This window comes from Rhinopithecus bieti, unplaced genomic scaffold (assembly GCF_001698545.2).
Source record: "Rhinopithecus bieti isolate Rb0 unplaced genomic scaffold, ASM169854v2 scaffold_2915, whole genome shotgun sequence".
NCBI classification, from domain to species: domain Eukaryota; kingdom Metazoa; phylum Chordata; class Mammalia; order Primates; family Cercopithecidae; genus Rhinopithecus; species Rhinopithecus bieti.
The window spans coordinates 312,419-322,193 of NW_016803881.1; the positions used below are offsets into that span (position 1 = coordinate 312,419).

At 45.1% G+C, this 9,775-nt stretch overlaps 1 pseudogene; it reads left to right on the plus strand.

Moving 5' to 3' along the window:
• Positions 1–2,400: 2,400 nt before the first annotated feature.
• Positions 2,401–3,540, plus strand: LOC108518338 (hsp90 co-chaperone Cdc37 pseudogene; annotated as a pseudogene).
• Positions 3,541–9,775: the final 6,235 nt, after the last annotated feature.

Sequence of the window (9,775 nt, forward strand, 5' to 3'; positions counted from 1 at the left end):
TGCCCAGCCCTTCTTTACTTCATTAAAAAAAAAAAAATTTGTTAGTGTCTGATTTTATTTTACTTTAGCATTGTGTGTTGATCCCATTATAAAGATCAGTTGGTCAGGTGGTCTTTGGGAGTGATTTTTCTTTTGAGGTGATCTAGACCAAGCTTCTCTCTAGCTTTTCTCAGTTTTAAGCTGACTTTGGGGCACTCTGCCTTCAAGCCCAGCAGTAAGTCCAATGTACAGCAGGGCCTTTTGTCCATCTCGGCTGAGAACACCCATGTCAGCAAACACCAGCTCCTCAACACCATCATCAAGGGTAACTTTGCCTATCAAAGTTGGCCTGGCACATCCTTACTGGGAAATATGTAGCCGTGAGGATGATTGACCAGACTCAACAGAATTCCTCTAGCTTCCAGAGACGATCCTGCGAAGTAAAAAGCATGACGGCTTAGAATCATCCCATCATGGTGAAATTATCTGAAGGGATGAAGCTGAGAACAAGATTCCTTGTCACAGACTACACCACTGGAGAAGAGTCCTCCTGCCTCATGGAAGTATGAAAGAAAAAGAGTGAAATCGTGACCCAAAGAGTTCAAGAAACCAGTGACTAACAGAAATTCTTGAGTTTTCAGCATGGCAGATAAGAAATAACTTGCTGAATTGCTGAAATTCCTTCTGCTTACGAGATTTAAAAATTGACTGAAATTGGTTGGAACCGATATGACCAAATGGAATCTGTGGAAAACAAGGTTTCTTACCTCACAGTCTGGATCTCCACCAGATATTTCACACTAACTCCTCCCAAATTTGCACATGCGACCCATGAGGAAGCATGAAGAGATGGCTGCATATGCTGGAGGACTTCCCAGACCTCCCCTTTCCTTCCACCAACCACCTGCTAATCTCAGAATTCACTCCCAAACCTTTTCTAATAATATTGCCTTAAAGCCAGCACAGGGAGACAGATTTGAGCTGGACTCCTGTCTCCTTATTGGTCAACCTGCAACAAAAAGCTTTGCTTTTCCCCAAAACCTGGAGTCATTGTATTGGCTTGCAGCACATTGGGCAGTGAGCCCCTTTTGCTTGGTAACAAGACGACCAAGTCAAATTCCACCAGATAGTATCTGCTGTGCATTACTGTCACCAGAAGCTTGTTGTTATAGAGACTCAAAAGCAGATGGTTGGGCATGGTGACTGACACCTGTAATCCCAGCACTTTGGGAGGCTGAGACAGGCAGTCCACCTAAGGTCAGGAGATGCACAAGAAGGAGAAGAGACCAGCCTAGCCAACATGGTGAAACCCTGTCTCTACTAAAAATGCAAAAATTAGCCAGGCATGGTGGCATGCACCTGTAATACCAGCTACTCGGGAGGCTGAGGCAGGAGAATTGCTTCAACCCAGGAGGTGGAGTTTGCAGTGAGCCAAGATCATGCCACTGCACTCCAGCCTGGGTGACAAGAGCAAGACTCTGTCTCAAACAAATATACAGGCCAGGCGCGGTGGCTCATGCCTTTAATCCCAGCACTTTGGGAGGCCAAGACGGGTGGATCACCTGAGGTAGGGAGTTGGAGACCAGCCTGACCAACATGGAGAAATCTCATCTCTACTAAAAATACAAAATTAGCTGGGCATGGTGGCAGATGCCTGTAATCCCAGCTACTCAGGAGACTGAGGCAGGAGAATCACTTGAACCTGGAAGGCGGAGGTTGTAGTGAGCCGAGATTGCACCATTGCACTCCAGCCTGGGCAACAAGAGTGAAACTCCGTCTCAAAAAAAAAATATATATATATATGTATACACACACACGTATACATATACACATAAATATGTGGCAGAAAACCTGCCCTTGGATGCTGGCATGAACATCAAGATTGCAGACTTCGGCATCGGCAACAAATTCACCGTTGTCAACAAGGTGGTTGTCTTCCTTCCAGTTATCCCTTTTGCTGCCCTGGAACTCTTCGTGGTCAAAAGTATGACGGACTCACCACGGATTTCAGGAGTCAGTTTCTATACACTGGTTAATGGATCCCTGCCTTTGATGGACAGAACTTCAAGGAGCTGTAGGATGAAGTACAGAGTGGAATGCATCACATTCACTTCTACTTGTTCATGGAAGGTGAAAACCTCCTTAAGAAATTACTCATTCTCAATTCCAGCAAGAGACACTCTTTGGAACAAATAATGAATGCTCCATGGATGAATGTATTCCATATCCCTCAAAAAGATGAACTAAACCCTATGTGGAGCCATTTTATGACTACAAGGACCTTCCCCCTCACGTGGCAACAGACAGAGTTGATGGTGTCGGTAGGTTCCACACATGAAGAGATTTAAGACTTGCCTTGGGATACTCCAGCGCTACTGCCGCCGCCACCCGAGCCAGAGTGGGCTGGGCCGCCAAGGCAAGATGGTGGACTACAGCATGTGGGACCACATAGAGGTGTCTAATGATGAAGACGAGACGCACCCCGACATCGACACGGCCAGCCTCTTCCACTGGCGGCACCAGGCCCGGGGGCAGCGCATGGAGCAGTTCCAGAAGGAGAAGGAGGAACTGGACAGGGGCTGCCACAAGTGCAAGCGCAAGGTGGCCGAGTGCCAGAGGAAGCTGAAGGAGCTGGAGGTAGCCGAGAGTGGCAGGGCAGAGCTGGGGCTGCTGCAGGCCAAGGCACAGCAGCTGCGCAAGGAGGATCCGGGCTGGGAGCAGAAGCTGGAGGAGATGCACAAGAAGGAGAAGAACATGCCCTGGAACGTGGACACGCTCAGAAAAGACGGTTTCAACAAGAGAATGGTCAACACCAAGCCCAAGAAGGTGGACGAGGACTCAGAGGAGGTGAGGGAGCAGAAACACAAGACCTTCGTGGAAAAGTACGAGAAACAGACCAAGCACTTCGGCAGGCTCGTCACTGGGATGACAGCCAAGAGTACCTGTCAGACAACGTCCACCTGGTGTGCGAGGAGACAGCCAATTACTTGGTCATCGGATGCATTGATCTAGAGGTGGAGGAGAAATGTGCACTCATGGAGCAGGTGGTCCCCCAGACAATCGTCATGCAGTTTATCCTGGAGCTGGCCAAGAGCCTGAAGGTGGACCCCCGGGCCTGCTTCCGGCAGTTCTTCACTAAGATTAAGACAGCCGATTGCCAGTACATGGAGGGCTTCGACGACGAACTGGAAGCCTTCAAGGAGCATGTGCAGGTCTGTGCCAAACTGCACATCGAGAAGGCCATGAAGGAGTACGAGGAGGAGGAGCGCGAGAAGCGGCTCGGCCCTGGCGGCCTGGACCCCATCGAGGGCTACGAGTCCCTCCCCTCCCCGAGGAACTCCAGAAGTGCTTCCATGTGAAAGACGTGCAGATGCTGCAAGACGCCATCAGCAAGGTGGACCCCACAGACGCGAAGTACCATATGCAGCGCTGCTTTGACTCCGCCTCTGAGTTCCCAACTCTAAGGCCAGCGAGGCCAAGGTGGGAATGGAGGCAGGTCCTGGGGAACCGCTGCTGGAAACTGTTCCCAAGACAGGTGATGAGAAGGATGTCCGCGTGTGACCTGCCCCAGCCGCCATCGCCACCTGCTTGCAGGCCCCTACGTGCCCCTTTTCAAAAAACAGATAGACACCATCTCGCCCACTCCTGGCTTCCTCCACTAGCCTTGGCCCAGCCGGGGGGCCCGCCGAGCCCTCCCTGGCCTCTCCACTGCCCCCACTCTCCAGCGCCCACTCAAGTCTCTGCTTTGAATCAAGGGGCTTCACTGCCTGCAGCCCCTCATCAGCATTATGCCAAAGGCCCGGGGTCCGGGGAGGGGCAGAGGTCGCCAGGCTGGTCCACCAGGTAGTAGGGGAGGGTCCCCAACCAAGAGACTGGCTCTGGTCACTGGGCTCTGTTTTCACTGTTGTCTGCTTTCTGTGTCTTCTATTTGGCAAACAGCGATTATGGTCCAATAAAGGATTTCAGATGCTCGAGGAAAGAAAAAAAGAAAAAAAGACTTGCAATGGGCCAGAGGTACAACAAGGCGATGCCTTTCGATCTGCTCTTGGGCTACAAGAGGTCCAAGCTGGAGGTCTGCACCATCCCTTTGCATCCCCAGCCTTTGGCAGATCAGACCAACAGCAGCACACTTTCCCATGCCACAGGGTGCAGCACAGAGTCTCTGCCAGCTCCAAGCTTGAGTTTCACGGAGCCTACCACTCCCACCTTTAATTGCTGTATTAGTGTGCAAGCGCTGCCATAATACCACAAACTGGAAGCTTAAACAGCAATTATTTTCTCATAGTTCTAGAGGCTGGAAGTCCAAGATCAAGGTGTCAACAGGGTTAGGTTCTTCTGAGGCCACCCTTCTTGTCTTGCAGAGTTTTCTCACTGTGTCCTCACATGGTCTTTTCTCTGTGCCCATGCATCCCTGGTGTCTCTTCCTCTTTTTATAAGGAAGCCAGTCCTGTTTGATTGGGACCCCATCCTTATGCCCTTATTTAAACTTTAAAGCCCTGGCTGGGCGCAGTGCCTCACGCCTGTAATCCCAGCCCTTTGGGAGGCTGAGGCAGGTGGATCACCTGAGGCCAGGAGTTCAAGACTAGCTTGGCCAACATGGTGAAACCCCGTCTCTACTGAAAATACAGAAATTAGCTGGGGGTGGTGGCTATAATTCCAACTACTAGGGGGGCTAAGTCAGGAGGATCACTTGAACCTGGGAGGCAGAGAAAGCCGAGATCATGCCACTGCACTCCAGCCTGGGCAACAGAGCGAAACTCTGTCTCAAAAAAACTTTAAAGGCCTTAATTTTAAAACACCTCTTCAAAGGCCTTATCTCCAAATACAGTCACACTGGGGATTAGGGCTTTGACATATGAATGTTGGGGACATGGGGGTCACAATTCAGTCCTTAAAAATTGCTGCACTAAGAACATTCAGAGGAGCAAGGTGGATCCTCAAGAGGTTCTGGAGATAGGGCAGAAGCCAGGGGCACAGCCAATGTGCCTGCCAGTCCCCCATGCAGCCAGCCCTCGCCACAAACAGCAAGTTCTCCTTCAAGTTTATACAGGGGCATCTTTGTTTCAGGTTTGCCAAAAGAAACCTAAAAAACTGAGTGGAGATGTTCAAACTTGAAGAGGCAGAGCCACACTTGCTATGCTTTATATATAGTATGAAGATCTCAGGCTCCATGGAGCCCAATGAGATGATGTGGGAATTTGGCAAGGTGCTCAACACAAACAGCTGCCAGGGCAAGCTGAATAAGAAATGGTGCTGCTGTGCGTGCATGGTGTGCCAGACCAGGAGGGCTTTGTGCAGCGGAAGGTGGAGGTGTGCAAACTCCCACCGCAGTCTCTCAGAGTTCAGTGGAAACGCATGGCTGGCACCTCCCTGGCCTTCAAAAGTATTTTCTCCAAACTCATGACAAAGATCCTCTCTACAAAACTCTACTCAGGCCCCCCTGAAGTCTTTTTCACCTAGGCCTGACTTTTGGACTCCCATGTCCATCTCTACATTGTCCAGTTTTAGCAAGAAACCTGCTAAGTTGGTTTAGACAGAAATCCTCCATCCTGCATGTCTAATCACCCCTGATATCTTTTTTTTTTTTTTTTTTTTTTTTTTTTGAGAGAGAGAGTCTCAATCTGTCACCCAGGCTGGAGTGCAGTGGCATGATCTTGGCTCACTACAAGCTCTGCCTCCTGGGTTTACACCATTCTCCTGCCTCAGCCTCCCTAGCAACTGAGACTACAGGTGCCCGCCACCGTGCCTGGCTAATTTTTTTTATTTTTAGTAAAGATGGGGTTTTGCCATTTTAGCTAGGATGGTGTTGATCTCCTGACCTCATGATATGCCCGCCTCGGCCTCCCGAAGTGCTGGGATTGCAGGCGTGAGCCACCGCACCCGGCCTAATCACCCCTGATATCTAACCTGTTTTCTCATCCTCCACCATCCCCTAGGTGATATCTGATCACCTGGTCTGTCTGCAGCAAGAAGCCTGGTTAGGTCAGTACAGTCAAAATCTCCCTTATCACTGATGTTTTCTCTTAGTAATTTTCCATCCACTGACTGCCTGCCGTCCCCGTTCCTTGGCTATAAATTCCCACTTGCCCCTGCTGTATTTGGAATTCAACCTAATTCTATCCTGAAGGCTCTTTTTCCCTATTGCAATAATACTGAACAAAATCTGTTTTTACCACTTAAACTACTGCCAAGTTCTGATATTCTTTAACAACGAAGGAGATTAAGGTTTAAAAAGCTGTCAGGAGCCACCTAGAAGACAAGAGGAAGAGCTAACTGGCCACCAGGCACTCAGCTCCACTCCAAGCTGCAGAGATTAAACTGGACTGTTTCTGGGGCACTTCTCCTGTCCCATGCCCTGCATCTTTTTTTCTTCCATATTTGTAGGTGAGGGAAGATGGTTCTGTAAAATAAAGATTAAAATAAAAAAAGAAAACTCTTCTCTTCCCTCCTTCATGTTTCCTTTCCCTGTTCCTTCTGCTTCCTCTCCCCTTCATGGGCTTCTGACCTATGCTACAAGACTGATTACATACAGGGAGAATTGGGCAAATAATGGAATACATCTAAGATAATGGGAACCAGGTTTCTCACTGGAGGGAGTTACAAATATGGAAAAGAGGAGGACAAAAATAAATCTGATGTTGAATTGGAATTGGAGATATTGGTGTGGACTCGTGGTTTTTAATATAAAGAGAAATAAATATATATGTGTGTATGTGTCCATTCTATCCACTAAGATGGCCTAGGAGCATGACATACCAGTACCAGTGAGTACTCCTAGTGCCCAGGTCTTGGTTCCTACATACCATTCCCCACTAAAGAAAATCAAAGCTCTTTGGAGAAATGGCGGACTGCAGGGCTAGGTAGGGAAATATAAAATAAACTTGAAACATATTTTGTTCCAGAAAGAAAGGAAGGGCTCAAAGAATGATGAGAACATACCACAAAGACACAGAAGTATCTATAATTAATCTAGAGCAAACATTATTCTAAATGGGGAAATGCTAAAATCTTTCCTTTTAAAATCAGGAATGGGACAAGATCCCACTAATACCACTACTATTCACATTGTGAAGGTCTGAGCCAATATAGGTATAAGAAAGAAATTGAAGTTTTAGGAATTGGAAGAAAAAATAAATCCATACTAAATTGTATATTAAATTATTGTTTAAAAAGAAAACTCAATAGAATAGACAAACTATGAGAATTAAAGTTTAGCAATAAGCCTGGTTATAGGATTCTTTCACATTTAAAATGTTTTTATTGAGGTAAAATAAACATATATAATTTACCATTTTTACCATCTTTAAGTGTGCAGTTCAGTGGTAATAAATTCATTTATATTATTTTTTCCCTTTCATCCCTCCCAACTCCACCTCCCCTTCTCAGCCTCTAGGAACCACCAATCTACTCTCTATCTTCATGGGATCCACTTTTTTAGCTCCTGCATATGAATCTCTCCGTGCTTGACTTATTTCACTCAATATAATGCCCTTCAGTTTCATCCATGTTGCTGCAAATAACAAGACTTAATTCTTTTTATGGCTGAATAATATTCCATTGTGTACATATACCACATTCTCTTTATCCATTTATTCACTGGTGGCCACTTTGGTGGATTCCACAGTTTGGCTATTGTCAATAGTACTGCAATAAACATGGGAGTGCAAATATCTCCTTGTTATACTGATTTCCTTCCTTTTGGATATATATCCAGTAGTGGAATTGCTGGATCACATGGAAGTTCTACTTTTCATTTTTTGAGGAGCCTCCATTCTATTGTAGAATCAATATTTTTATGTTGTATTTCCATATACCAGAAACAAACAATTATAAAATCTAATTTTTTAAAAATCTGTTTACAATAGTTAAGAAAATACTTTTTTTCTACATAGAAAAAAGAACTAAAGATATGTCAGAACTACAGAGGAAAGTATAAAACTTTATTATGATATTAAAATCTGAATAGAAGGAGAAATATACCATGTCCGTGGGTAGAAAGACAAAATTGTAGAGATATGCATTCTCTCCTAATTCATCTATAGATTCAACACAATACTTCAACAGAGTTTTACATGGAAGCTGATAAAATGATTCCAAAATATACATGGAAGAGGAAAGCACAAAGAATAACTAGGATCCTCCAAAGAAGAGCAGGGCAGAGGATTTGCCACACAAGCTATCAGGAATTATACTAAACCTACACTAATTATGACTTTATTAACTATTATAAACCTATTGTAATTAGCAATTCAGTATTATAAGTACTATAGTAATTACCTATAGTAATACTTTATAATTATTATAAACCTATAGAAATATAATTATATTGGTGCAAGGTCAGATAAATTGACAAATGGGATGAATGGAGTGGAATGGAAGGGAATGAAATGGAATGGAGAGCTTCAAAACAAACCCGCACATTTCATAATGTTGATGCACAACAGAGGTGGCATGTCACATCACTGGGGAAAGGAATAACTTCAAGAAATGAAGCACGTTTTAAAAATGTAATCCATTTGGAAAAGGAGAAATTAGATTCCTGCCTCACACTATATCCAAAAATCAACTTCAGATGTAATAAGGACATAAATGTCAAAACAAGACTTTTAAATTAAAAATATAAGGAAAGTTTTGGCTGGGCACAGCAGCTCACAACTGTAATCCTAGCAATTTGGGAGGCCAGGGTGGGTGGATCGCTTGAACTCAGACTCCGTCTCAAAAAAAAAAGAACTCCTATACAACAATTACAAAAACACAAACAATTCTCTGTAGGGATAACCACACTTTTTCTTAAAGGGACAGATAGCAAATATTTTTGTATTTGAGGTCCATACAACCTCTCTTGCAACTACTCAATCACTGTTCAAAAGTAGTGAAAGAAATTACATAACAGATCAACCACGTTTCAATGAAACTTTATTTACAAAAACACAGAGCCAGTCCAATGGCCTTAGCTTCCAAACCCTTCTAGTAGACTAAGAATTTGAGTTGAAAATTTTTTAAATTAGAATTTAAATCAATTTGCTTTGTTATATAATAAAATACTACAAAACCCAGTGGCTTAAAGCAACAAACATATTATGTCTATTATGTCCCTCTCTCTCTCTCTCTCTCTCTTTTTTTTTTTTTTTTTTTTTTTTTTTGATGGAGTTTCGCTCTTGTCATCCAGGCTAGAGTAGTGCAGTGTCAGGATCTCAACTCACGGCAACCTCTGCCTCCCAGGCTCAAGAGATTCTCCTGCCTCAGCCTCCCAAGTAGCTGGGATTACAAGCATGCACCACCATACCTGGCTAATTTTTGTATTTTTAGTAGAGACGGGGTTTCACCATGTTGGCCAGGCTGGTCTGGAACTCCTGACCTACAGTGATCCTCCCACCTGAGCCCCTCAAAGCACTGGGATTACAGTCGTGAGACACCGTGCCTGGCCAAAGTCTCTTGATTCTATGGGTCTGCTGGGCAGTTTTTCTGGTCTGGGTCAGCTTGGCAAATCTGTGCTGTCAGCTGGAAGCTTGACTAGGACTGGAAAGTTTAGGGTGGCTTCACTCCCATTAATGTTCCTTTGACCAAAGCAGGTCATATGTCCAAGCCCAGATTCAAGATTCAAGAAGTAGATAAACTAAACTTCATCGTTTGTTTGTTTTTTGTTTGTTTGTTTTGTTTTTGGAAACAGAGCCTTGCTCTGTTTCCCAGGCTGGAGTGCAGTGGTGCAATCTCAGCTCACTGCAACCTCCGCCTCCCAAGTTCAAACGATTCTCATACCTCAGCCTCCCGAGTAGCTGGTACTACAGGCATGCAG